Source organism: Equus quagga, chromosome 11 (assembly GCF_021613505.1).
Source record: "Equus quagga isolate Etosha38 chromosome 11, UCLA_HA_Equagga_1.0, whole genome shotgun sequence".
Taxonomy (NCBI): domain Eukaryota; kingdom Metazoa; phylum Chordata; class Mammalia; order Perissodactyla; family Equidae; genus Equus; species Equus quagga.
Genome location: NC_060277.1, coordinates 58,471,427 through 58,498,449, shown reverse-complemented (window position 1 = coordinate 58,498,449; position 27,023 = coordinate 58,471,427). Strand labels below are relative to the sequence as shown.

At 42.3% G+C, this 27,023-nt stretch overlaps 1 protein-coding gene across 5 annotated transcripts in view; it reads right to left on the bottom strand.

Moving 5' to 3' along the window:
- SPECC1 (sperm antigen with calponin homology and coiled-coil domains 1) overlaps window positions 1-27,023 on the bottom strand; it is a 284,761-nt gene that overhangs the window by 210,629 nt on the left and 47,109 nt on the right. Inside the window, exon 1 of one of the 5 annotated variants that reach the window (XM_046675312.1) lies at window positions 10,544-10,674. The exons of the other annotated variants lie outside the window; for them this stretch is intronic. The gene's annotated coding sequence lies outside the window, so the exon portion shown is untranslated. Of the gene's footprint in view, window positions 1-10,543; window positions 10,675-27,023 lie in introns of those variants that run through there. 5 annotated transcript variants of the gene reach the window in all.

Sequence of the window (27,023 nt, the reverse complement as noted above, 5' to 3'; positions counted from 1 at the left end):
TGGAGGGGGCAGGCTTGAAGGACTGAGCCCTTAACCTGTGGGGTCTCTGGGAACTCCAGGTAGACAGTGTCAGAACTGACTTAACTTCTTGGTGTGTTGGCAAGCACACATCAGAGGGGCTGTCTATTAAGAGGCAGGAGGGAATTCTGGGGGTGACAGAACTGTTGTAAATCTTGACTGTGTTGGTGGTTACACACATGACACATTAGTCAAAGCTCAAGTGGACTGAACGAATGCAATCTAAGGCTCTCCCGGCATCGGCCAGGCCCACCTGGCCAACCTCATTTCCCTTCCCCCTACACTTTCCACACTCCAGTCAAGCTGGCCTTCCATGCCCCCAGCAGCAAGGGACTTGCCCAGCTCCATGCCTTTATTCTCGTTTTCCTCATGTTCCCTCTGCCTGGTCTGCCCTTTCCCACCCTCACTTCCCTTATGCACAAATCTGATCTGCCCTTCAAGCCCCAGATCAAATGTTACTTCTTCTGTAACCTCATCTGACTACCACTTCCCCACACCCACAAAAAGTTGGAAATTATTTGATGTACCTCTAAATTCCAAGCATTTTATCTATGTGTCTCTTACATTTATCACCTTCTTCTGTCTGACTGTGTATGTCGATATCATCACATCTCTCCAACTAACTAACGTACCAACTCTGATTCACTTTCTCGTTTATGCACAGCATCTAGATCAAGGCCTTACATGTGGTAGATGCTCAGAAATTTTCTGTTTGGTGAATTAATGAAAAAATAAATGGCCAGGGTGACCTGTAGCTGGTAAAGTTGGTCCGGTCAGTACTCAGAAAGGAGAATACCACCCAGGAGTTCAGACTGGATAGTCTCTTAGTGAAAAGCAAACAGGGCAGGCAGGTTGTAACCCCACAGCCACTGTTCCCGGGGTAGTCACCTGGAGCAGCAGTTCCCCGACCTGGCTGACCAAAGTCACCTGCAAGGCTGATGAAAAACACACATGCCTGGCGTTCACTCCCTAGGATCCTGATTCAGTCCATCAAGGCTGAGTCCTGCTTCTAAATTTTTAATAAGCTCCCAGGATGACTCTGATCAGCTAAGCTTAGGACTTATCTTCTTAAATGGCCAGAGGATTTGTATAGAAGCACCACATACACACACGCACATGCACACACACAACATGGACAGGTGTGAACGGATCATCTAATCGTAATACATCCTTATCTGTCAATAAAAAAGAATGAACTATCAATATATAGAACAACACGGACGAATCTCAAAAGCAGAGAAAGCTGAGTGAAAGAAACCAGACACAAAATCCTACATAACATATGGTTCCATTGATATGAAATTCTAGAAGAGACAACAATAATGTAGAGTGTCAGAAAGCTGATCAGTGTTTGCTAGCGGCAAGCAGGCAGGGTGGGTGGGCTGAGACCCGGACTTTCTGTAAAGGGACACAAAGGGAACTTTTTGAGGTGATGCAAATGTGCAATATCCTGATCATAGTGGTGGTTCTGTGAGTATATACATTTAGCAAAAGTCATCGAATTGCACATTCAAAATGGAGGCATTCACCAACACTCAGAATCTAGGAACCTAATGATGATCTTGCTGCTGTCCCTCACCCCCTATATATCTAGCCCGTCAACAAGTCTTGTCACTCTGATTCCAAAAATCTCTCCCGGATCTTCCTTTGCTTTTTATTTCCAGTGCTTCACGTCATCATTGGGATCAGAATTACCATTGGTTTCCCTACCTAGAGTCAGGGCCACAGCCACTGTCTGCCACCACGCTGCTAGCAGGCTTTCTAAAGCACATAACCCACTCATGTCCCTCCCCTGCTTAGTACCTTTCACCACCCCTCTCTGGATAAAGACCAAACTCCCTACGCTTCTCTTGACCTCGCACCCACCCCCCAGCCCCATTCTCCAGCTGCAGCTCTTACCATTCTCTTTACACACCCACTGCAGAGACCTGCTCCACAGTGGACAGTCAGTGGACCATTGCAGCTCCTTGAAAGCACAATGATCCCTTGCAACTCCAGGCCTCACACACGCCATCCCTTCTGGCTGCAACACTCCCCCCACTCTCTCAGCCCGTTAACTCCTATTCACCATTCAAGGCTAAGCTGAAGCATCCCCTGACGCAGGAAGCTTTCTACTCACTCTGACCGGCACTGGTTGACGCCCCTCCTCTGAAGATGGGCATCTGTCACACTGCATTGCAGTTGCTATAATTATTTTGTCTGTTTCTTACCTAAGAATCCAGGGTGGGCACCATATTTTTCGCCTCTGGATGCCCAGCATCAAGAGGATCGCTGGCACACAAAAGGTGCTCAGTAAGTGTTTCTGGGTATTTCAAACAAATGAATGAATATCAAAGGACATAGTGTTAGAAAGAAGTCCACTAAAGGGCTATGACACATGAGAACAGGGAGACGCTGGAGGAAAAAGTGGTATTTGAGCTGGACTCTCATTATGAACTGAACTGTGTCCCTTCAGAATTCATATGTTGAAGTCCTAACCCCCCGGACCTCAGAATGTGACTGTGCGGTATTTGGAGACAGAGCCTTTAAAGAGGTAATTAAGGTAAAATGAGGTCATCGGGGTGAGCCCTAATCCAATGACTGGTGTCCTTATGAGAAGAGGACATTAGGACATGACACGCACAGAGAAAAGACCATGTGAGGACACAGGGAGCTGACGGCCATCTTCAAGCCAAGGAGGGAGGCCTCAGAAGGCTCCAACCCTGCCAGCACCTTGATCTTGGACTTCGAGCTCCAGAACTGTGAGAAAACTAATTTCTGTGTTTAAGCCCCTCAGTCTGTGGTACTTCATTATGGCGGCCCCAGAAAACTAACACAGCTCCGAAGGATGGGAGGAGTCGATACGCCGACACTGGAAGAGAGGGCATTCCAGGTGAGAAGCACACCCCAGGGCAGGGAAGGTGCAATTACAGGGTGTGTGCACTGGAGCGGTTTGGTTTGGCAGCAGTGCACGAGCGTTGTGGGAAGCAGAGCTAAAACAGCCCTGGAGAAAGGGTCGGCAGCAGACTATAGAGGTCCTGAAAGCCAGGATAAGGAGCCTAGACTTTACTCCGCAGGCCACAAGCTTCTTCCTTCTGTGACTGGTGGTAACTCAGTATTGTCTGGGACTGAAGGCAGCAGGGGGCTGGCAGGGCCAGGCGATCCTCGGGCAGGCCCGGCGGGGAAGGGCTGGAAGCCGCGGCCACTGCTTGTCCCAAGCCAGGCACACAAGCCACGGGGCGCCTGCAGTGGCTTTCAGGGACAGCAAACATCTGTTAATTTAGAAGTTCTGTATGAATTTTAATGTGAGAAACTCAGGACGACACCGTGGCTCTTTTAGCAAAAGTCAGAGCATTGATCAGGGCAACAAATAATGGGATCCTGATGACCAGAATGGCCATATGCCATTGGCTCTATGGTCAGGATATACCCCAAGTCTACCTGGATCCTCTTCTGACCTTCGCTTGCCCCTGTCCACAGTGCTCCTTTTAAAACACAGGTCAGATCTTGTCACTCCTTTGCTCAAAATCCTCCAGTGGGCCCCATACACCTTGGAATAAAATCCAAGCCCCTACCACAGTTCACATGCATGTCCCCATGACCCAGCCTCCTCTCCAGCTGCTCCCCTTCATTCTCTGCCCTTCACCTCACTGGGAATAGGAAAGTCAGGCCCCAAAGGAATCGTGGGAATTCACTCGTTCATACAATCAAACACCGGGGGACTGTTCCATTCATTTGTTCCCCAGCAAACCCTCTGGAGCACCAGCTGTGTCTCAGGCGCTGCGGGAGGCACCACAAACAGGGGTGAGCAAACACGAATACCATCCCCGCTCACCTGGGGTTCAGGGTCTAGAGCAGGGGCCTATCACATGGTCCTGAAAATACAAGGTTCCAACAGAACTACTAACGAGAGGAACACGGTGTGTAGGACCTTATCCTCCAGGGAATGTGTGACCAAGTCAGGGAGGAAAGCCCAAGAAGGTTCCCTGAGGAAAAGACATTCCCAGGATAACAGGCATTAACTAGGTGAACAGGGGGAGAGAACATCACCAGGCAGTGGGAAGGCAAGGTAAGGGAGGGATACCACGGCGGAGCGGGAAAGCAAGTATGGGGAACTCGAGGACACTGCAGCTGAAGGATGAGGCAATGGGGAGCCTCATGACACAGGCTGGAGAGCAGGAGCACAAGGAGGGCTCCTGCCAGCCACTCCTCTCTGCCCTGATCCCGTCAGCTAGGCCCCGCCCTCATTGGTGATGTCCAAGGAAATGCCCAATGCTCAGCAGCCCAAGCCGATCCACAGAAGCTGCTGTCGGGCTCCTCCCATGTAGCAAAGGTTCCCAGGTAGCACAGGTGAAGCCAGGACTCTGGAAACCCTTATGCTCAGATCTCGTCAATGAGAACAACAGGTCCCCAGAGGCAGAGGGTGCCAGAGAGGTTCTCAAGGCCCCAGGCTCAGTAAAGACTTTTATTTAAGACCCAGATTGTCCCCTAGGATCTGTTCTTTATCTATTGCAGAAACTCTCTCCAACTCCTCTGCTGGCTTTCCCCAAGGGGCCACTAGTTAGATCACTTCCTTCAAGCACTCGCGGCTTTCCTCATTATCAGAAGGGCCAGTACTGTGGCACCAGGTGTGTCTCCCGTAGTCTGTCTCAGAGGGACCCCCTGTTCCCCTAGGTTGCCATGTGTTCCCAGCTTACCTCACTCTTACGATTGCACCGAATAAATAAATGCTCTCCAGTCGCCTTTGTCTCATCTCTTTCCTGCAGCGTCCTCCCTGAATTCACTGACAATAGAGTCACTTTCTGCTGGCTAAACATCCAAACCTAATACATTTCCTTCTATAAATAGCATCCTTCTGTGAGCAAAGCAACCCCATAGGCCTTTAGAGACCATGTTGAAGAGTTCTGTCTTCATTACTGATAGCTTTTTATTTTAATTTGAAAATTCAGCATTATTTTCGTTGTTGTTTCTCATTTAAAGTAAGTCACAAAATTTCCTTTTTAAAATATGTTAATAATGTAGGTCAGTTTTAGGATATTCAATGAGTAAGTGATGGTGGTTGACTATGGCAAAAACTGTGAAAAGAGAATTAAATGACTAAAATCTTGGAAACAGTGGTCCCAGTGAAAGGAATGAAGAAATGGCAGTAGATGTGGAGAGAAAGGGATGGAATGCAAGAGACTGGAGTGATGGAATTAGCAAGAGGTTCCACCTGGTTGGATGTGGCCAAGGGGGAGGGGGCCTCAAAGAGGATGCCACGTCCCACCCATCCTCTTCTTAGAATAGCTGCAGTCCGGTTGCCCCCTCCTGAACACCCATCTAAAGGAGCTCTCTTCTGTCACTCTCCATCAAGCAATGCTCACAGTCAGTGAGGACTAATTCATTAACACGTTTGCTGCTCCCACAGGCCGGCACATTCTCTCTCCTGCTCACCCTTGTCTCTGCAGGGCCTAGCATACTGCCTGGCTGACTCCAGGTGCTAGATATCTGCTGGACGAATAACTGGACAAATGGCTATTTTGAATATTGGATGACGGCTTTTTAAAATGGAGATAAGGAGCACCAGATGAGAAGGAAGGTGAGGGGCACAGTGAGTAGGGGTGGGGTTTAAGAGCCACGCCGGGGGCGGGGGCAGCCTGCACACCACGTGAGAACAGGGGCAGGAGCTAGGAAGAGGTCAGTGTTCGTCAATGAAGCAACCTCTTCTCTGTGCCTCTTGGGTTGATTTTTCTCAACAAGTTCCTTGCTTTTTTCCCTAAAACATAAGTTAAAATCTGTACAGAATGTTCAAACACTGCCCCCCAAAAGTTCTCTCATCCTAACGTTTGTCGTGTACTTCCCCAACGCCAAGCCTCTACACCCCAGGGTCCTGCTCCCTAGAAGTTTATTGCCTGTGGGGCTGGAAACACATCTATTTATTTATTTATTTTACATAAATTTTTTTGTGACTGTAGACTCAGAAAAAATTCAAGCACAGAGGAACATCTGGCAAAAGATGAGAAACCCTACTCTAATTCTGGTTCCCTCCCCAGAGAACACAGTAAACAGCTTGATACTACATATCCAGTACTTCTTTAAAATGAATTTTTATGTACATACAGATAAAAACATATAGTTTAGGTTTCTTAACATAATGAAATTTTAACGTAAATATGATTATGCTTACTTGAAAATATGTACAGTATTTTTCTAAGACACATTACAGGTACAGATATTTTACATTTTGGTAGATTTTGTAAAATCGCCATACAGACAAGCTTTACTAATTGCTGCTCCTATCGGTGGTGACTGCCAGTGCCATCGCCGTATGTTCTCTTTGATGCTGGATGTTATTTATGTTTTCAATTTTTTTTTTTAAAGATTTTATTTTTTTCCTTTTTCTCCCCAAAGCCCCCCGGTACATAGCTGTATATTCTTCGTTGTGGGTCCTTCTAGTTGTGGCATGTGGGACGCTGCCTCAGCGTGGTTTGATGAGCAGTGCCATGTCCGCACCCAGGATTCAAACCAACGAAACACTGGGCCGCCTGCAGCGGAGCGCGCGAACTTAACCACTCAGCCACGGGGCCAGCCCCTATGTTTTCAATTTTTGCCAATCTGTTTCAGGGGAAAGGATATTTCCTTATTTGCACTTGCATTTCCATGACTCTTACTGAGCTTGAACCCTACATGTTTACTGGCCATCTGTATTTCTTCTTCTGTGAACTGCCTGTTTATAAAAATAAATATAAGTTGCTGTTTGTAAATTGCTTTTGCCCAGTTTTCCTTTGTGTGTCTGTCTTTTTCTAATTGATTTCTGGGGATTCTTCATCTATAATGGATAGTAATCCTCTGAGGTATGTGTGCTGCACATATCTCTCTCTGTCACTTGCCTGTCTTTCAAGGTACCAAGTTTCCTAACGTATACAGAGTCAAATATGTCATTCTTTCTGTCTCCCAAGAATGAAACCCAACATGAAAAGTTGTCTTAAGCCATAAAAAGAAAAATGACATACTTGACTCTATATAAGAAATATATATAATGCACATTTATGTATATAAAATACACATATGTGTACATCAAATATTCTCTATACATATCTATATACATCAAATACTTTTTCAGTGTTTTTTTTTAATTTAGGGTTTTTTTTTTTCTGCTTTATCTCCCCAAAACCTCCCGTACACAGTTGTATATCTTAGTTGCAGGTCCTTCTAGTTGTGGGATGTGGGACGCCGCCTCAACGTGGCCTGACAAGCGGTGCCATGTCCACACCCAGGATCCGAACCCTGGGCCGCCGCAGCAGAGCACGCAAACTTGACCACTCGGCCACGGAGTCGGCCCCTAAATTTAGGTTTTATTTCCTCACCCCAACAATCCATGGAGTGGACACTATTACCATCCCTGTTTTACAAATTAGAGGAAGGGACAGAGAAGTTAAGACTGAGCAATCTGCCTCCAAGGCCCATGCTCCTTTTTTTTTTTTTTAAAAAAGATTGGCCTTGAGCTAACATCTGTTGCCAATCTTCTTCTTCTTTTTTTTTTCTTCTTCTCCCCAGCACATAGTCATATATTCCAGTTGTAGGTCCTTCTGGTAGTGGCATGTGGGATGCCACCTCAGCATGGCCTGATGAACCATGCCATGTCAGTGCCCAGGATCTGAACTGGCGAAAGAAACCCTGAGCTGCCGAAGCGGAGTGTGAGAACTTAACCACTCAGCCACAGGGCCGGCCCCCATGCTCTTAACAATACTTTATTTTGACTCAGTATTACTCCACACAACTCATTCTCTCTATATAGTATACAACAACAAAAATTAACACACTGTGATAATGGCACAGAAATAGTTAGCTCCTATAAATAGAACAGATATCCAGAAAAATCTTTTAACAAAGAAAAGCTGAAGGTGTAAAAAGATAAAATTATAAAATATTAGAGAACATAAAGATTGCTCATAAATGATATTGGGAAAACTGTTTATCTGTTTTTTGTTTGTTTGTTTGTTTTGATGAAGATTAGCCCTGAGCTAACATCTGCTGCCAATCCTCCTCTTTTTTGCTGAGGAAGACTGGCCCTGAGCTAACATCCATGCCCATCTTCCTCTACTTTATATGTGGGATGCCTGCCACAGCATGGCTTGATAAGCAGTGTGTAGGTACGCACCCAGGATCTGCACCGGTGAACCCTGGGCCACTGAATTGGAACACACAAACTTAACTGCTGTGCCACCAGGCCAGCCCACAGTGTTTTTTCTTTAAGTTACTTTAAATCCACTTTTCATATCAACCACCAAAGTGAAAACTAGAAGGAAAAAATCTTTTAAAGAGGATAATTTAGAACTCTAAGAAGAATCAGAAAAAAAATTGACAGATTTTATCACGTGAAAATGTTAAATGGCTGCATATTTTTAAAAAATTCACTTAAAAAGGGTAAACAATAGGCTGGGAAAAATAACTGACAAAAATATGGTGAATAAATCTTATTAAAAACCCATACAAATTAGCAAAAAAAAAGCATTAAGATCCTATCAGATAAATGAGCAAAAGAGAAAGTACAACTTATAAACAAACATGAAAAAAGTTCAGCTTAACTATATTAAAAGAAAAGGAAAATTGCAAAAAAGGGGTTCTGTTTGGCCTATTCTTTCTTTTATGATACTGTCAATGGTGGAATGGATGAAATTTAACTGGTGCTCTCATACAGAGTGTTGATAGAAAGTAATTTAGCAACATACACCAAGCACCATTAAAATGTTCACGCCCCCTTTCACCCAGTAAATCCAGTCTGAGAATCTATTCTACAGATATAATCCAAAAACATCTGAAAAATTATATGGACAAGATAGTTACTGAGGTATTATTTATAATAGCAAAAACCAAACAAAAGAAAAGCAACCCAGTTTTCAGGAACAGGGAGTAGTTAAGTAATTTATGGTAACATCCCTTACTAGAACATTATACACCATTAAAATAATTGTGAAATGAATAATATAAAAAAAAACCTTATGCCATAATATCTAGCCATACAGGTAGAAAGAAATATAGAAATTTTAAGTTGTTTTAGGGCACAGGATTGAGTCAGTATTTTTTCTAATTTCTAACCTTACTCTGGATTTAGAAAGACCCCAGTTCCAATCCCGGCTGGACCACTCCACCCACTGGTCAGTCTGACCTTGGCCAAGTCACATAACCTTTCTATGCCTCAGCTTCCACACCTATAAAGTGAAGACCATAAATATAGCCCCCTCATGGGAGAGATCCTCACTGTACTGTGAGAATCAAAGGAGATAACACCTGTGAAGAACTCGACTGCTGTACAGGTCACACAGCCAGCACTCACAAATGTTGTTTTCATCCTTTAAAAATACGTTGAAGTGTTTGAAAAATAAAATTGAAATGAGGAAGATACTTCACACGTAGTGGTCTTTTTCAGATGAAAGTGTGGTGGTGTTAATTTTGTACTCCCTCTACTTTTGTGAGTTTCTCCCGCTGAGACAACACTTACACGTAAACTCACTTGGCAAGGGGAAGATTAAAGGAAGTGAAACGGCTATGCTAAACCAGAACCGTGTAAAAATACAGTCTTTGGAAGTGAGCTGTAAAGGAACAAAATGGAGCCGTATTAGTGGGCACTACAGTAGAAACAATAAATGCATGTCTTTACCTCTGCATTCTAATCAAAGGGGGAAAAATTTTATTTCTGGACTAAACTTAAAGTATGGACTTCTGGCATCGCTGAGCTAAATATTTTATTCTAATAAGAAATTAGACTCTGTAGAAAAAGGAAATAAAAACCAAAACCTTAATGTCTAGAAAAGAGAGCGGTGAAGAGATATTTCAGTAGCTTGAGCCCTTTGCCAGGGGGGTTGGGCCAAACACTGTCTAAACAGAAACCATATAATAAGTAACTTCCTAGAAAAGCCTTTATCTTTGTCACATCTTTGAAGTTCTGCCACCCAGGCCTCATGAGCACAATGTTTGGCCCAGATATTAAGCACTGAGACATTATCAGGCTCTCTGCAAGATGGGAGGGCACACTCCACAGTGCTGATCTTCAAGGGGAGAAGGCTCTAGAACCTTCGGGGGGCTAAGAACCAGTCGAGTGGGCAGTTCTCTCGACAGGCTTTTAGACTTCCCACACTTGGTGAAAAGAACGCACAGAAGCAGCCCTATTCATCTTGGTTGTGAAAATAGATCTCCACACTACTAGTAATTAGTACCCGCAGAGAGGGTTTCTTTTCCAAAGAACTTCATACATTTAACTTGAAGTTGGCATTAATTATCCTTACTTTGCAAGTTGAAAAAAATGACAGGCAGTGAGAAAAGACTATTTTTTCAGGATGTCAGAAGATGAGTTTCAAATCTATTTTTAACCCAAAAAAGCATGCATGTAGCACTAACTTATCTAGTCCACAAACCACAGAAGAATGTATTAATAATGCCTTAGTCGCATCAGGAGCCCCTGGGTACGCAGGACATTACACCTAAAGCAGAAAAACTCTTGCCCAGATAGAGCTGCTCTTCTAAGATTTTCCATCCCCATCTTAAAGAACAACCAATATGTACTTACTGCAAAACTTTCTGCTCCTTCTGCTTCTCGGGAGCTGCTGGCCTCAATCAGCCAGGCAGCCGCGCTATTCTGGGGTTTGGTGCTGGCCGGGCAGGAAAACCACACTCCAGCGGCCGGGGCAGCGAGCACTTGAGCAACACTTCCCTCACGAAGCAGGCAGGCTCTCTCTCCAGGGCTCCTGACCGCCTCTCCCTCTCCCTCCGTGTCTCCCCCTCACAAACACACACACACAAAGTGTAAAATCATTTCTACCCTACTCGTTCCTGAATACTTAATTTGTACCTCTCTAAAACATAAGGATTTAAAGATATGGGCTGACTAGTTTCTTGCTGATTGCTCCCTGAGATATCAAACAGAAGGAAAAAAAGCCAGTCTGCTCGTTAGAGGTGAGTCCTCCCTGAAACCTCAGGGCTCCTTGCTCGGCATGGCCTGTGAGTTGTAGAAAGTCCTGGGTGGGATGGGCAAGTCAGGTTACAATCAGGAAGCATTTCAAAGCAGGAGGTTCTGATAAGCTGACTCAAGTGATCTTGGAGGGGAGGCATCTGGATCGGCAAGGCTCCAGTAATTTGTTGCAATTTCTTTTGCATTCTGAATAAATATTTTCATACCTGATTTTGAATTCAGAGAGCTCCAAAACCACATGAGCACTCTCATAAAACCTGGGGTCCACGTCCCCTGCTACAACAGGTGGCCTACAAGCCCCAATAACAATGAGATCTGCTGCAACACGGAACAAATACATCGGCCAGCAAAGAAATATGGAAGAAATCTGTGAAGGTAAACAAGCTACATGTGTTATAGCCACATTCGCCAAGAACTGGAGTCATCAGGGCTAGGCTGAGCTTAGTCATGGACACGAGCTGGATTTTAATTACTATTTTACTTGCTAATAGGTGTGAAAAGCAGCCAAGCAGCTCTTACACAGCAGAGAGCTCTTACTGAGCAGGTGGGACGAGCCTGCGGAGCTGCAGTGACACTGACTCCCCCAGGGTCACTATAATTCCATCCCCCACATACGCAGACTCTGCCTTTCTAATGACAGACCACAGCAACAAGCTGTGGTCAGGCAGCTTAGAGCTGGCTTCCCCTGCCAGGGGTGTTATTACACTGTGGCCCCATGTCCCCCTGGCAAACGCTGCCACCTTTGGTGGCCCTTCCTCTTTGCCTTGAAGAAAGCCAGAGGCACAATGCATGAGATCTGTTCTCATTGAGGAACAGCCACCCTCCCGGGGGGTCGGGAGCACGCAGGACCTAACTCATCCGGTTCCTCCAGCACATGGCACGGCGGCACAGGCACAGGAGGCGGTAGTGGTCGGGACTCTGCAAGTGACAGAACTCCAACCCAACCCGCTTAAGCAGATTAGCAGATTTATGGGCTTGACTAACTGGAAATTCAAGGGATGAATTCAAGCTGGCTTTAAGCCAGCGAGACCTAGAGGTTCAAATGTCATCAGGAATCTGTTTTTCATCACCTCCAGGCTCTGCTTCCCTAAATTCTCTTCATTCAAACACAAGCGCTCTTGGGATGGGAAAGCCTTTCCCAGGAGCATTCCAGGTTAGCACACAAGATCTCAGAAGAAGAGAGGCACTCCTCAGAAAAGAACCCCAGAGTGACACACTGTCCAACGCAGTGGCTGGGGAGAGGGGCCTGGGTGACTGGCAGCCCCACTAGCTGTCAGAAGAGCAGTTCCCAAAAGCAAAGCAACGCCAGGCAGACAAGGAAGCACAAGCCGGCCACCCACTAACGCCTTGCATTACTAAGCCTTCCCAATTAGACTGTAAATTTATTAATAGAGGATATACACAAAATGTTAACAGTGGTTGATCTCTGGGATTGTGGGTCATTTATCTTTTAAATTCACATTGTATCATCAAAATTTTCTAAAACAAGTAAGTATTAAATTGTGTAATAAAATAATACAATTAAATAAGTTATTGCTTGCTAAACAAATGCTACTCACAAAGCAAAAACATGTATAAAATATCTATGAATGAACCTGCTAAGAAAATTGTAGTCACCTCCCCAAAAATCGATAACATTTTACCGAAGGACAAAAAAGAGGACTAGAGGCTGGCCCCGTGGACAAGCAGTTAAGTTCATGCACTCTGCTTGGGCGGCCCAGGGTTTTGCCAGTTCGGATCCTGGGCGCAGATATGGCACCACTCATGAAGGCACACTGAGGCAGTGTCCCACATGCCACAACTAGAAGGACCTACAACTAAAAACATACAACTATGTACCGGGGGCTTTGGGGAGAAGAAGGAAAAATAAAATCTGTAAAAATATATATATTAAAAAAAAAAAGAGGACTGGATGAAAAACATACCATCATCTTCCAATTAGATATTCCTTCTCCACAAAATAATTTTATAAATGTATTGTAATTCCAATAAAAATTCTAATAGGATTAGAAGTGTGAAGAAAATCTTTGTAAAATTATTCTGAAATTCATCTGCCAAAATAATTCATTCTTCTCTATAGAAGAAAAAAATTTTTTTTTTTTTTTGGTGAGGAAGATTGTCACTGAACTAACATCTGTGCCAGACTTCCCCTGTTTTGTATGTGGGTCATCGCCACAGCATGACTTGATGAGTTGCATGTATGTCTGTGCCTGGGATCCGAACCTGTGAACCCCAGGCCAGTGAAGCAAAGAGCATGTGAACTTAACCACTACACCACCAGGCCAGCCCCGAGAAGAAAATTCTTGAAAAAAATAATGAAAGGGGATTTGTACCGCAAGATATTAAAATAGGCCAGAAAAGTAAAATAATTACAATGGTATGGTTCAGGAATAGAAAGATTATCAATGAATCATAATAAAGCCCAAACATAAGAATTTGGATAATGATAAAAATGGCATTACTAATCTGAGGACAAATAGATTATTTTTTTTAAATGGCATTGGGAAAACTGGCTATTTGGAAAAGAAAAAGAAGACATAGACTCCCACCTCACAACATGTTCCAAAATGAATTTTGATGGAATAAAGTTTTAAGTGGAGGGAAAAAAAGAAGCATTATAAAACTAGAAGACAACAGAGGAGATTATATCTCCGAACAAGACGAGAAAGGCCCCTTGAGCCCAGACGCACACACAGAATGCATCAAGGAAAACAGACTTGACTACTTGAAAGATCAAAGAACTCTGCAAATAAAAAAAACACTATAACCAAAATGTAAACGCCAGTGATAAGATCAGACAAGCATCTGTGCATAACCATTGGTTCAGTTATTCCATTTGTAGGAACATATCCTATGAAAATAATCATGAATGAATATGAAGCAGTAAGTGCAAGAGTTATGAGTTTATCCTTGATAATAACGATGATGACTACAAAGGAAATAATTAAAAGTCTAATTGGCTAGGTTATGGTACATCCACATAATTAAACATTATGCAGCCATTATAAGTGATACTAGGGGCCAGCCTAGTGGCATAGTGGTTAAGTTCGTGCACTCCACTTTGGCAGCCCCAGGTTCATGAGTTCGGTTCCCGGGCATACACCTAGACACCACTCATCAAGTCATGTTGTGGCAGCATCCTACATATAAAATAGAGGAAGATTGCCACAGATGTTAGCTCAGGGCCAATCTTCCTCACCAAAAAAAAGTGATACTATACCACTATTCCCTATGATATAGATGCAAAAATCCTCAACAAAATACTACAAATCAAATCTAGCTACATATGGAAAGGATTGTACACCATGACCAAGTGGGATTTATCCCAGGAATTCAAGGTTGGTCCAACATATGACAATCAGTCAATTTAATACACCATATTCACCAACAAAGGACAAACTCAAATGATTGAATAGATGCAGAAAAGCATTTGACAAAATCCAATGCACTTTCATGACAAAAACACTCAACAAACTAGGACTAAAACAGAAATTCCTCAACCTGACAAAGGACCACACAAAACACCCAACCAGCAACTTCATACCTAATGGTGAAAAGCTGAAAGCTGTCCCCTGCGTTCAGAAACAAGATAAGGGTGTCTCTGCTCCCACCACTTCTAGTCAACATTGTGCTAAAGTCTTTAGCCAGGGAAATTAGGCAAGAAAAAGAAAAGAAAAGGCATCCAGATTGGTAAGAAAGCAAAACTACCTCTATTAGCAGATGACATGATCTTGAATGTAGAAAATCCTAAGGAATGCATAACAACAAAACAGAGCTAATAAACTTGTTCAGCAAGGTTGTTGGGTACAAGATCAATATAGAAAAATCAATTTTATTTCTATACACTTGCAATGAACAATCCAAATACTGTACTGTAAGACATTATTATTTTTTTTTTGAGGAAGATTCGCCCTGAGTTAACTGCTGCCAATCCTCTTTTTGCTGAGGAAGACTGGCCCTGAGCTCACATCCATGCCCATCTTCCTCTACTTTAATACGTGGGACGCCTACCACAGCATGGCTTTTGCCAAGCAGTGCCATGTCCGCACCCGGGATCCGAACCAGTGAACCCCGGGCCGCCGAGAAGCAGACTGTGCAAACCCAACCGCTGCACCACGGGGCCGGCCCCTATAAGACATTTTTAAGAGGGAGTAGTTAGGGGCCCACCCGGTGGCACAGTGGTTAGTTAGGTTCACACGTTCCGTAGAATTTCTCCTCTTCCTCAGATTTCCCCTTAGAACTCAGACTTGAAAGCTACCCCTCAAGACACTACATTACATCATTCAAGGCTGTCCCTGTGTCTCTGGCATATAACCCACCTGACGTTAAACATATTACCAATAAATTCAATAATTACAATTTTTAGTAATCAAACAATTCTCATGTAAATGTATTGTATGAATTCAAGTGTTACTTACTACTTACTACCAAGATAAAATCTGCCCTGGGCTAATCTTCCTCAAAAAAAAAAAAAAAAAAAAGGTAAGTGTTGGTGAGGATGTGAAGATACTGGAACCCTTGTACACCGTTGGTGAAAATGCAAAATGGTGCAGCCACTACATAAAAGAGTAGGGAAGTTCCTCAAAACATTAAAAATAGAACTATCATACGATCTAGCAATCCTACTTCTGGGTATTTATCCAAAAGAATTGAAATCAGGATCTCTAAGAGATATTAGCATTCCTATGTTCATTGCAGCACTATTCACAATATCCAAGATGTGGAATCAACCTACATGTCAATTGACAGATGAATGGATAAATAAGATGTGGTATATAGGGGTCGGCCCAGTGGCACAGTGGTTAAGTGCACACATTTCGCTTTGTCTGCCCGGGTTCGCTGGTTCAGATCCTGGGTGCAGACACGGCACCACCTGGCAAGCCACGCTGTGGTAGGCATCCCATGTATAAAGTAGAGGAAGATGGGCACAGATGTTAGCTCAGGGCCAGCTGTCCTCAGAAAAGAGAGGCGGATTGGCACTGGATGTTAGGTCAGGGTTAATCTTCCTTAAAAAAAAGAAAAAAAGATGTGGTATATACATACAATGAAATACTATTCAGCCTTAAAAAAAAAGAAGGAAATTCTGAAATATGGATGAACCCTGAGGACATTATGCTGAGTGAAATAAGGCAGTCACAGAAAAACAAACACTGCATGATTCCACTTATATGAAGTATCTAAAATAGTCAAGTTCATAGAATCAAAGAATGGAATGATGGTTGCCAGGGGCTAAGGGAGAGAGAAATCAGGAGTTACTAATCAATAGGCATAAAGTTTGAGTCAAGCAACACCAACAGGCTCCAGGGATCTGCTGTGCAACATTGTAGCTATAATCAACAATAACGTATCCCATGCTTAAAAATTTGAGAAAGTAGATATCATGTTAAGTGCTTACCACAATAAAACAAAATTTTAAAAAATAAAATAAATCACAAAAAAAGGGATGGTTATCTCTGGGTGGTGGGATAATGGGAAGTTCTAATTTTCTTTATGCTTTTAAGATTTTCTACACCAGTTGCAATGCACATGTAACAATTTTATAACTTTTTTTAAAGATTTTATTTTTTCCTTTTTCTCCCCAAAGCCCCCCCAGTACATAGTTGTATATTCTTCGTTGTGGGTCCTTCTAGTTGTGGCATGTGGGATGCTGCCTCAGCGTGGTTTGATGAGCAGTGCCATGTTCGTGCCCAGGACTCGAACCAACGAAACACTGGGCTGCCTGCAGTGGAACGTGAGAACTTAACCACTCGGCAACGGGGCCAGCTCCTGCACAATTTTATAATTTTAAAAACACTATTTAAGCATAACAAAATTATGTATTCTGATAGCATCAGACGCTATGACTTGATGGCTTGTACTGCAGACCCAAGAAAGGCTTTCTTAATCATAGAAATAATTAAACCCTGGAAGAAACTTCCTTTGCAGGGACTATGAAATCTTTTACTCATGAATTCTCTCAGAACAGAGTAAGGTGCTGGACTACAATGGCACTTTGAGGGGTTCATTTGCATGGAGGCTGCACAGGATCGGGCGGTCTGGCTCCAGGAGCTGAATCGACGACTCCAGACCAGCGCTGAAGGCAACCTCTGTGCTGGCTAAGCTCACAAGGGCCTCAGTGGGAAACCTGCCAGTTCTCCACTGAACAGAATTTCCTAAATCTTAGCCAAAAATCAAAGCCTAAAAATGCTCTGTTTTGCTCTTGGAAAATAAATTTATCAACCCTAAAAATAACTAGGACAAAGCCAAAAGATGAAAGTGATTCTGAATAGGTTTCAAACAGATGTTTGACTAATTTTTGCAAAATGTCAGAGTGAGAGTCCTTAGGACTCCTATATTACAGCAGAGAGATACCCAAGAGAATGTTGCCATGCAGATGAAAGGGCACATGCCCAGAGGCAAAAAAGGTGAAAAATCTTCATGGGTTTCTAAGTTTCATCTAGCCAGCAAGATTCAGTGTTTATTACCAGAAAACAAATATAAACAGAAATTGTTTTATCTGCTGGGTTAGCAGGTCATAATGAATATGCGAATATACTAAATAAAATTTGACATAAGCATGTAGTATAGAAATATATTGTTCTTCTTTGTAAATATCTGTAAAGCCTCACAATAAACACTCATTCCTACTAAGAGGAACTTGACTTTTCTATGTTAACCAAACCATCTCTTTAGATGACTTTTTAATTTAGTTCTAAAGCATAAAATTTCACTGTAGGAGATTACACAGAGAGAAGTAATTACAGAGGGAGGCACACCACACTGGAGAGGGGTGGTTAGTGAAGCTGCCCTTCCTACCAGCTGTGAGACACGGTTCATCACATCCTCCCTAAGAAAAGGTAAAGCCAGGCTCTCCCTGTAAATGCATGGCTAGGAACAAGACGTTTGGTCAGCTTACCAGTTACAACACACTGATATCTTTTCATTTTAAAAAGCATTACTATAGTGCCAGCTGAATACACACACCTAAAGGAACCCTGAGAAGTCACATCGCCACGAGGTGTGTCTGGCTCAAGGGATGGACCCTCCCTGCTGTCCTCCCACCCCAGCACTGGCCACCCTCTGCTTCTAATGCCATCCATCCAGCTGTCACTCACATTGGCTTCCCTCGTGGCTGTGTGAGGATGCTGAGTGAGGCTATGCATATGTTTGAATCTGGCTAATTAGCCAGGAATAGGAAGCAGTGACTCTTTTGGTTTCAAAGCAGATGTTAAACTAATTTTGGGAAAGAACAAGAGCCCCAGAGAGTCTGAGGAATGACTCAGCCTCAGTCCCCTACAAGTTCCATCATACTTGGGGACGTGCCCATCGGTCCAACTCTCCTTCTATCAAGATTCGAATGTGAAAGAGCCCGTCTGGCCTCCAGCTGCCCCTCTTTCAGCTGCCCCACTGCCACGCTCGCTCCCAGCCTGCCTTGCTTCTTCACATTAAGCGGAAGCCCCTCAAGCTTCCCCAGTGTCAGATTCCTTCCTCCCCTCTTGGTCTCACACGCCTCCCTGCCCAGTCTGAACCCCAAGATCACCTCCTTCCACCATGCTCCCCACCAGCTCCCTGGATGCCCTTACTCTGGCCCTGCTCAGTCAGCTGCCAATCAGGGACTGCCACATCACACATTATTCTTTGTTCCCAATCTGAGTCTCCAAATGGAACTATGCAGACTTAACTTCGCTGAGGCCATGTGGCCATCAGTGTTTCTGAGCAATTGATTTATTCAACCCTAACTAGCTTCTTGTTGAATCTTCCAAAAAGCATTTATTCTAAGAATTTCTTGGTCAAGTTTAACTCAGAGAGGGAGAGTCATTAAGCCGACTGTGACCACAGGTTAAGCATTATTCTCCAATTCAGCCTGACTATTAGCAAAGCTGACCTCCCATCTCCATCAGTCTCATTCCTGACTCTTGTTCTTCACCGATTCTGAATTGTCTGTATCTGCGATGGTGGGTGGGGGCAGAATGATGTTAACAAATATTTTCCCAAGCCCCAACAACAACCTTTGAACCTCTGCTCCCACCTTCCTCGTATGCAGGAAGAGTCTTCCCTAAATCCACAGAACAGAGAAGGAAGAAGTGAATAAAGACTAAAGCAGCAATTAATGAAACAGAAAACATTTAAAAAATGGTCCTGAAGATTAATAAAACTAAAACTTGGTGTTTTTGTTTTTATTTTTATAAAGATTTTATTTTTCCTTTTTCTCCCCAAAGCCTCCCAGTACATAGCTCTATATTTTAGTTGTGGGTCCTTCTAGTTCTGCTATGTGGGACGCTGCCTCAACATGGCCTAATGAGTGGTGCCATGTCCGCAACCAGGATCCAAACCAGTGAAACCCTGGGCCGCTGCAGCAGAATGCGCAAACTTAGCCACTTGGCCACGGGGCCAGCCCCTAAAAGTTGGTGTTTTGAAAGGACTAACAAGACAGAACCTCTGGAAAATCTAATCAAGGAAGAAAAAAAAGAAGCTATCCAATTTAGAATCAAGAAAGAGGACCTAATTACATATATGGATTTGTAAACTAGGCAAAACACGTAATTTTCTAGGAAAACACAGATTACCAAAATTAACTCAAGAAGAAACAAACAGTCCCAGAGAAAAAAAGGCAAAGGACAGGAAAAGGCAATTTGAAGAAGGAAAAATACTAAAGACTAATAAACATACGAAAAGATGCTTAGCCAACCCAGTATCCAACCAACATGAACTAAAGCAGGAAGATCTTTTGAAACCCATCATATAGACTAATATTTTGTAAAGGGATAATAGCACTGGCAAAAATGTAGGAAACAGCTTTTCCTACACTTGTGTGTATGGCTCTTGGGAGGCAGCTGGAGTGGGGATTGTAAAGGGGGACTTTTCCTATTTTACTGTCTATATTTCTAAATTTGAATTTTTATAGGAATGTGCTTTTCTTATTATATTTGAAATTTTTAAAATGGAACTTCTAAGTCTGTATGCACAAGGATTAATAGCACAATTGTTACTGTTTAGATTGGAGAACAGAGTATTCTGAAATGAGGACACAGACTTAAAATAGCTTACGGATCTGAAACATACTAGGTAAGAAAAAGGAGAAACAGAACAAATAAGCAGCAAAGTACAGACTGGATATGACACAGAAGAAAAGCACACACGCAGAAACCTTAGCTCCATGAGGGCAAGAATCCTGTCCTATTCACTGCACACCCAAGGCTCCCGGTGGGGAGGAGCCCAGGGACATGCACTGATGGAGGACCAGCTCTGCGGGCGCTGGGGGGAGGGGAGCTGCTGCACGGGTAGAGGACACGGCCCTTCGTGCCAATCTGCACCACTGCTGTTCTCAGAGAAGAGCTGACGATTGAAATAAATAAGCTGATCTTCACTCAGTACTGATAAAGGGATAAACATTTCGAATCAAACTACAGTCATGGACAATCTGTCTTTTCAATGTGCAGAATGGACAGTGAGTGCCACGCTTTGCTTTTCACACTGAAATACACTGGCTGTTAAGGCAAAAGGCATTCACACAGATGTTTAAAATGAGGAACGATATAAAACTATTTCTTCATGACACTGACAATGCCAATAAAGACCGTTTCTATGATCTCAGGTGACTTGCTTAGGTAGTATATCTCAGCAGTCAATATCTGGAGCAGCCCGAACCTTAGGCAAAGTATCATGATTTTTAATGCTAAGAGGTTAGGATACCTTGATATGACCAAACTGCAAGGTAGGCTGCTTAGTCTCCACAAGTTTGACTTCTCCAGTAGTTGAAAGTTTTCTTTACAAATTCAGATATATTTTTCATATATGATTGTCATTTTTAAAAACCACACTGAAATGCTGCAAAACAATATAAAGAAGCATTTTTGTGATGGTGGACCTCTCTCCTGCATGAGAGGCAGGAGATGAAGCTGTCAGATAGGAGGAAGGCAAGTCAGGGATCAAACCTCAAATAGCTTTACCTGCACTGCTGAGGTGTTTGGACGTGATAACCTCTAGTCAATGAGGACAAAACAAGCAAAGAAGCAAGAGGGTCAAATCCACGTTTTAGAACAACGGCTCTGATGGCAATGTGGAGGACAGATTATAAGGGAGTAAAGCTGGAAGAAAGAAACATGTTAAGAGGCAATTTAAACAGTTTAGATGAGCAATATTAAACTAAGAGTGACAACAAAATTCAGAAGAGGCCAAATCAACAGACACCTAAATGGAAATAACAGGACTTGATCACCAGTTGGATTTTGGGGAGGAAGGAAGAGTTGCCTGGTTTGGGTACAATTCGCCAAGAATGGGAAAACAGGTGTGCTGTGTATATTGGCTACCTATTGCTGTGTAACAAATTACCCACAACATTTAGCAGCTTAAAACAAGGAACATTTATTAAATCATAGGTTCTGTGGGTCAGGAATCATGGAGAGGGTTAGCTGGATTGTTCTGGTTCAGGGCCTCTCCTGAAGGTGTAGTCAAGGCGTCAGCTGGGGCTGCATCATCTGAAGGGTCATCTGGGGCCAGAGTTCCAAGGAGTTCACTCACACGCCTGGCAAGTAAGCGCTGGCTGTTGGCAGGAGATATCAATTCCTTGCCAAGTGAACCTCTCTATAGGCTGCTTGAATATCCTTCTATTATGGCCCTTGGCTTCCCCCAGACCAAATGATTCAAGAAAGAGAAAGCAAAGAGAGGGCCACAAGTCTTTAACGACCCTTGCACCATCACTTCTGCCTTATTTCATGTGTTAGAAGGGAGTCACTAAGCACAGCCCACATTCAAGGAGAGGGGAATTCAGCTCTACCTCTTGAAAGGAAAAGTATAAAGAATTTGTGGATATATTTGAAAATCATCACACCACAGAAGTAGATAAAGAGCTCAATGCATGCTGAATTTGAAATGCTTGAGACATTCAGCTGGAAGTGTCCAGTGGGCAGGTGAACATAGCCCTGGATGGTCATTGCTGAATTTAGCAAGAACAAAGTGTACAGAATGACAGAGTTAGAAACAAGGTCACAGAATTAAGGATGAAATGAAAGATAAAGGAAGTGGAGTCAGGCTACTCCTGAAAACTTAGCCATGAAAGAAAGTTGAGAGTTAGAGGTCAGAGTACAGGATTTGGGTGGAGTTTTTAAGACAGGAGGCATATGAGCATGTTTATAGGCAGAGGGAGAAGAAATCAGGTGACAGGGAAGTCAAAAATACAAACGAGTAACGGATACTGACAAAAGTCTTGGTAGAATCCCTTCCCCATTGACTTGGGACAGAGGAAGGACCCCCTTACTTGAGAGAGAAGGAAAAGAAAAAAGAATGGGTGCTATTTAGTGCGGCCCTGTCTCTAGGGCAAATAAACATGCAACAGACTGTGTGTGTTCGGAATACATATGTGATCCTACATTAAGAAACACACCTCACATCCATTTAGTTGTTACCCGAGCCTTCCTACCTTCTCTCATTGTTGTATGAAGACTCCTGCTACATCTCTCTGGCCTGTTGTAGCTTCACCATTCTGACTTACCTGCTTCCCTGTTCCCTAACCTCGTATAAGCCCCACTCCTCCCTGGGATAGTATTTGATTGGGCTGCCTTTCGAAGAAGTGGTAACTTCAGCTTGGCCTCAGAATCTCCTCTATGCAAAGTCCCAATCAGCAGCCTGACAGACTTGGTATCTTGGGGCTCTGTCCTGCTCGCAGTCTGCAGCCTATTAGGATCTCAGCCCACTAGGATCCATCCTAGTAGTATGGATGAGGTATTAAAATACCTTTGAACCACAGTCTGTCATATTCTTCAGGGTGCAAGAGATAAAACTGTGCTGGTGCTGATGTTTCTGTACTAGAATTCCATTTTGGTATCGAGATTTTTTTGATGTATTACATTTTAGCTCTACTAAAATTTGTCTTAATACAATGTTAAATGCAAATGTTTCTGTTACTTATGATTGCAAGAAAATATGACCAACAGTAGATGAGCATTAAAATATGACAATTCATCGAAATGAATAAGCTGGTGCCAGCAGTCCCCATTTCAGGAGTTACCATGGTGAAAATGGGCAGGAGTGACTATTTAAAGGTGCTTTCTTTGAAACATCTTATTAGGCACAAGATATTAAAACTAATGAAATCATGGGGAAATTTCTTACTTTAAAAATTTTAATGAAGAAGGCAATTAAGCTAGTAATACTTTATCTACTATTTATAAAGCAACTATTACAGATCAAACACTTTCCTAGAGTTTTTTGCTTAAAGTTGTCACATTTAATCCTCAAAAAGCCCCTATTAGCTAGGTATTATTTTTCACCCTCAGGGCAGGTAAGGAAACTGGGGATCAGAGAGGTTATGTAATATGCTGAAGTTCACACAACTTGTGTGTAGACCTGAGATTTGCACAGGATTTTATCTAACTCTAAAGCCCATGCTTTCTCCACTTTCCCACATTGCCTCTCTAATGAATTGTGACTAATGTTAAGTTTAACTACACCAACCTCTCACCAGATGTTCTCTACAAGGTCATTCACTATCACATCACCGGCTTTATTTTCTCCATAATAACTGATCATAGTCTGAAATTTTCTTATTTATTGCCTATCTGCCCACTAGGTTATAAACTCAATGAGAGCAGCGTTCTCGTCTGTTTCATTCCCCACTGATGGTCAGTACCTAGAACAGTATCTAACATAGAGCAGGTAATCAACAAATATTTGTTGAGTTAACGAATGAAAAAATGCTAAGGAAGAAACAGCATTAAAACAAATGCTTATATAAACATACATTTTTAAAGAAAGCATTTGACAAGTTCATAACAGAATTTAAATTACAACTTTTTAAAAGAAATACCCAAGTGCTTATTTGGGACATACTATGCTATACATTTTCATGTATTATTTTCAGTAAAGCAGTTAGCAAACTTGCAAGAGCATAATTAGAAAGACGTGCTTCTATAACTCTGAAACTGTGCTTAAAGAACTTCCTCTACATCGGCTCGTCATGCACTCGTCTAAAGACTGGAGAATATCCACGGCCAGTTTAACCAAAGGAGGATGTTTACTAAGGCGAAGCTATCAAGTACGAGCCTAAGTTGAGCCTAAAATAGAGTCAATATATTCCAGAGCCAAAAAAACCCCTAATTTCCTTTGCCAATCCCACAAATTCATTTCCTATATCACTGGGGAGCCAGGGTAAGAGAAGGTAGAATGCCCAACCAAAAGTCCTTATTTCTATCAGCAAAATCAACCCAAAGCACATACGTATGTAAATGTACGTCCTAACAATGAACAGCAGTTTATGCCTAGAAGGATCACCTAAAAATATCTTATCGTGAAGGTACTACTAAAATCTTCCAACATGACTTCTCTCCAAAATAATTTTATTGTACTAGTATTTTTAAAAAATATTATGTCTAAATTTTAGAAAGTTTGATACTGGTAAATGTATAGACAAACAGATCAACAGAATTGACAAACCATGAATTAGGTCCAAACACATACAGGAATTTAATAGGTGATAAAGCTGGTATTCCAATGGAAAGGACGGATGTAGTCAATAAATGATGTGAGACAGCTGGTCAGGCATCTGGAAAAAATATAGTTGGGTGCCCTACTTTACTCTTTACACCAAAAATGACTCCAGCAGTACTAGATATTTAATAGAAAAAACTAAAATAATATAATTAGCAGAAGAAAACTTAGAAGAGTCTTGAGAGTGAGAATGGGGAAGGTCTTTCTATTAATTTTTTTATTGAAATATATTTGACATGCATTGTATAAATTTAAGGTGTACAACACATTAATTTGATACACTTATATATTGTTAATATGACTGCTATTGTAGCAATAATTGGCAACTCTATCACATTACATAATTATTTCTTTTTAGTGGTTTGAATAATTAAGTCTGTTAGTAAGTTTGATGATTATAATACAATATTGTTGTCTAGGGTCTCTCTATTTATAATGTGAAAACTCAAAAGCTATTAAAGAAAAAAAATCAACTACATGCAAAAAAATCAAGTCCATGCAAACCAAATCTTTCTTCATATATAAAACTCAGCCCAAACACAGTTAAAAAACATTACTGAATAAAGTAAGAAAAAAAATTCATATCCAGACAAAAGGCTAATTTTCCTATACATAAAGGGTACCTACAAACCCAAGAAAAATAACCACCATTAACCCAAAATAAAAATGTGCAAAAGCAAAGGACAGTTCACAAAAATTACAAATAGCTCTTCAACATGTAAGATGCTTAACCTCACTTTTAATAAAGAAAATGCAAAGTAAACTAAATCTATTGTACCTATCAGCATTGCAAAAATTTGAAAAGAGTCGTACATGATGTTAGTGACAATGTGAGGAAATCGGCTAGCAGGCTCTCATTTTTTGCTAGTACAATATATACTGATAACATCTATGGAGGGCAATTTGGCAATATCTATTAAATTTACAAATGCACATATTCTTGGACAAAGCAATTCCACACTGGGAATGTATTCTATAGATTTATTCTTTCCAGGGTTGGGAACTAGCACTAGGGAAGAGAGGTGGAAAGGAAATTTCTTTTTCCCCTATATCTCCTTTTGAACATGTTGAATTATGTACATTGTTATTTACTATTTTTTTCACAAAATGCAATTTTTAAGCTATATGTCTTGGAATTCTTATAAAAGAAGACACATTTATTTACTCTCCTCCTCTATTTTAAAGTCAAAGTAGAGAAAGAAATTCAGCTTACAAAGAAAGTAGAGAATGGCCTCAAACCTGGGCAAGAAAGACATTCTTCCAGAGGCAGGAATTCACTGAACAAGACTGAGGGAGGATTACAAGAATTGATACACACTTCTCTAGATCTTGAGCAAGTTCTAGACTTCTCTAAAGTAAGCAAGAGGCAGAAGCAAAGAATATCCTACCAAGGGCCCTGTTCTCCACCAAAGAAAGATATGGGAGAAATATGAGTCATCATGGAAGAGCTAATAAGACAGCAAGTAGAAGACGGAAAGGACACAAATGGAGGAAATAGTGACACCATTACACGATAAACGTTACATGAGGAATAGCCAGAAGTCAAACTGAAATGCTAAAAAAGTCGTGATTAGAAGACTTGTTTGAGAAAATAGAAGAGAGGAAAACAAGGATGCAAGTGATTAGAAAGATGTCAAGATATAGAAAATAAAGATGTGATATACACATAACTGTTAATTCCGAAGACCTGAGCAAAACTAATGGCAGAGGAAAACTCTCCTGAAATTAAATAACTCAATCCATAGACTGAAAAGTTTCACAGTATACTAAGAAAAATCAGTGGAGTGCAGTCAAGACAGGATAAATCCTGGCAAAGTTACCTGGTGTTCAAGGACAAAGAAATAACCTGCCAAAAACGAAGCAGAAGCAGATTACCCATAACACGGAAGCAAGTTAGACTCTCCACAATCTTCTCGAGTCTTCTCCACAAGATCAGATATCAGAAGACAAAAGGGCAATGCCAATGGAGTGCGGAGGGAAAGAAGGGACCCAAGAATTCTTTACCAAGCTAGAATGTCACTCGTACTTAAAGGAAATAAAACATGAAAGAACTCGAAGATTATAGCACTCGAGAATCCTTCAGAAAAATGCAGTCATAATCCAGCTGATTAAAAGTTAAATGTAAGTGACGCGCTCATTAACGGAAAGCTCACAGCATGAAACCACCCTGATCCCTTCTGCCAACATGGCCTGCACGGTTTCCTGCAATGAGCCAACTCATCTCTCCTTCCACTCAACACCCTACAGTCCACTCTCCACAGTGACCATGTGAACATCTACGGCAGAGCCCTCCAGCGGCTTCCCCACCTCACTCAGGGTGAAAGAGCAGTCTGTGCACTGGTCTACTAGGCATCCCCATAGGCTCTCCTCACCCCTGCAAGCGTGTCTCCCACCCTGCCCTGGAGCCCCCCGACCTCTGTGCTGCCTTTCCACTCACCGGGCATGCTCCTCCTCTGGGTCTTCACTCCGGCTGCTTCCTCCACCTGGAATGATTTAACTCCCTTCCCTATTCTAGGGCTTTGCTCAAATGTCCCCTTCTCAGTGAGCCTCTCCCTGACCACCGTAAACTCTAACCCATCCCTCCCAGCCCCCTGGATCTCACTTCCTCTATTCT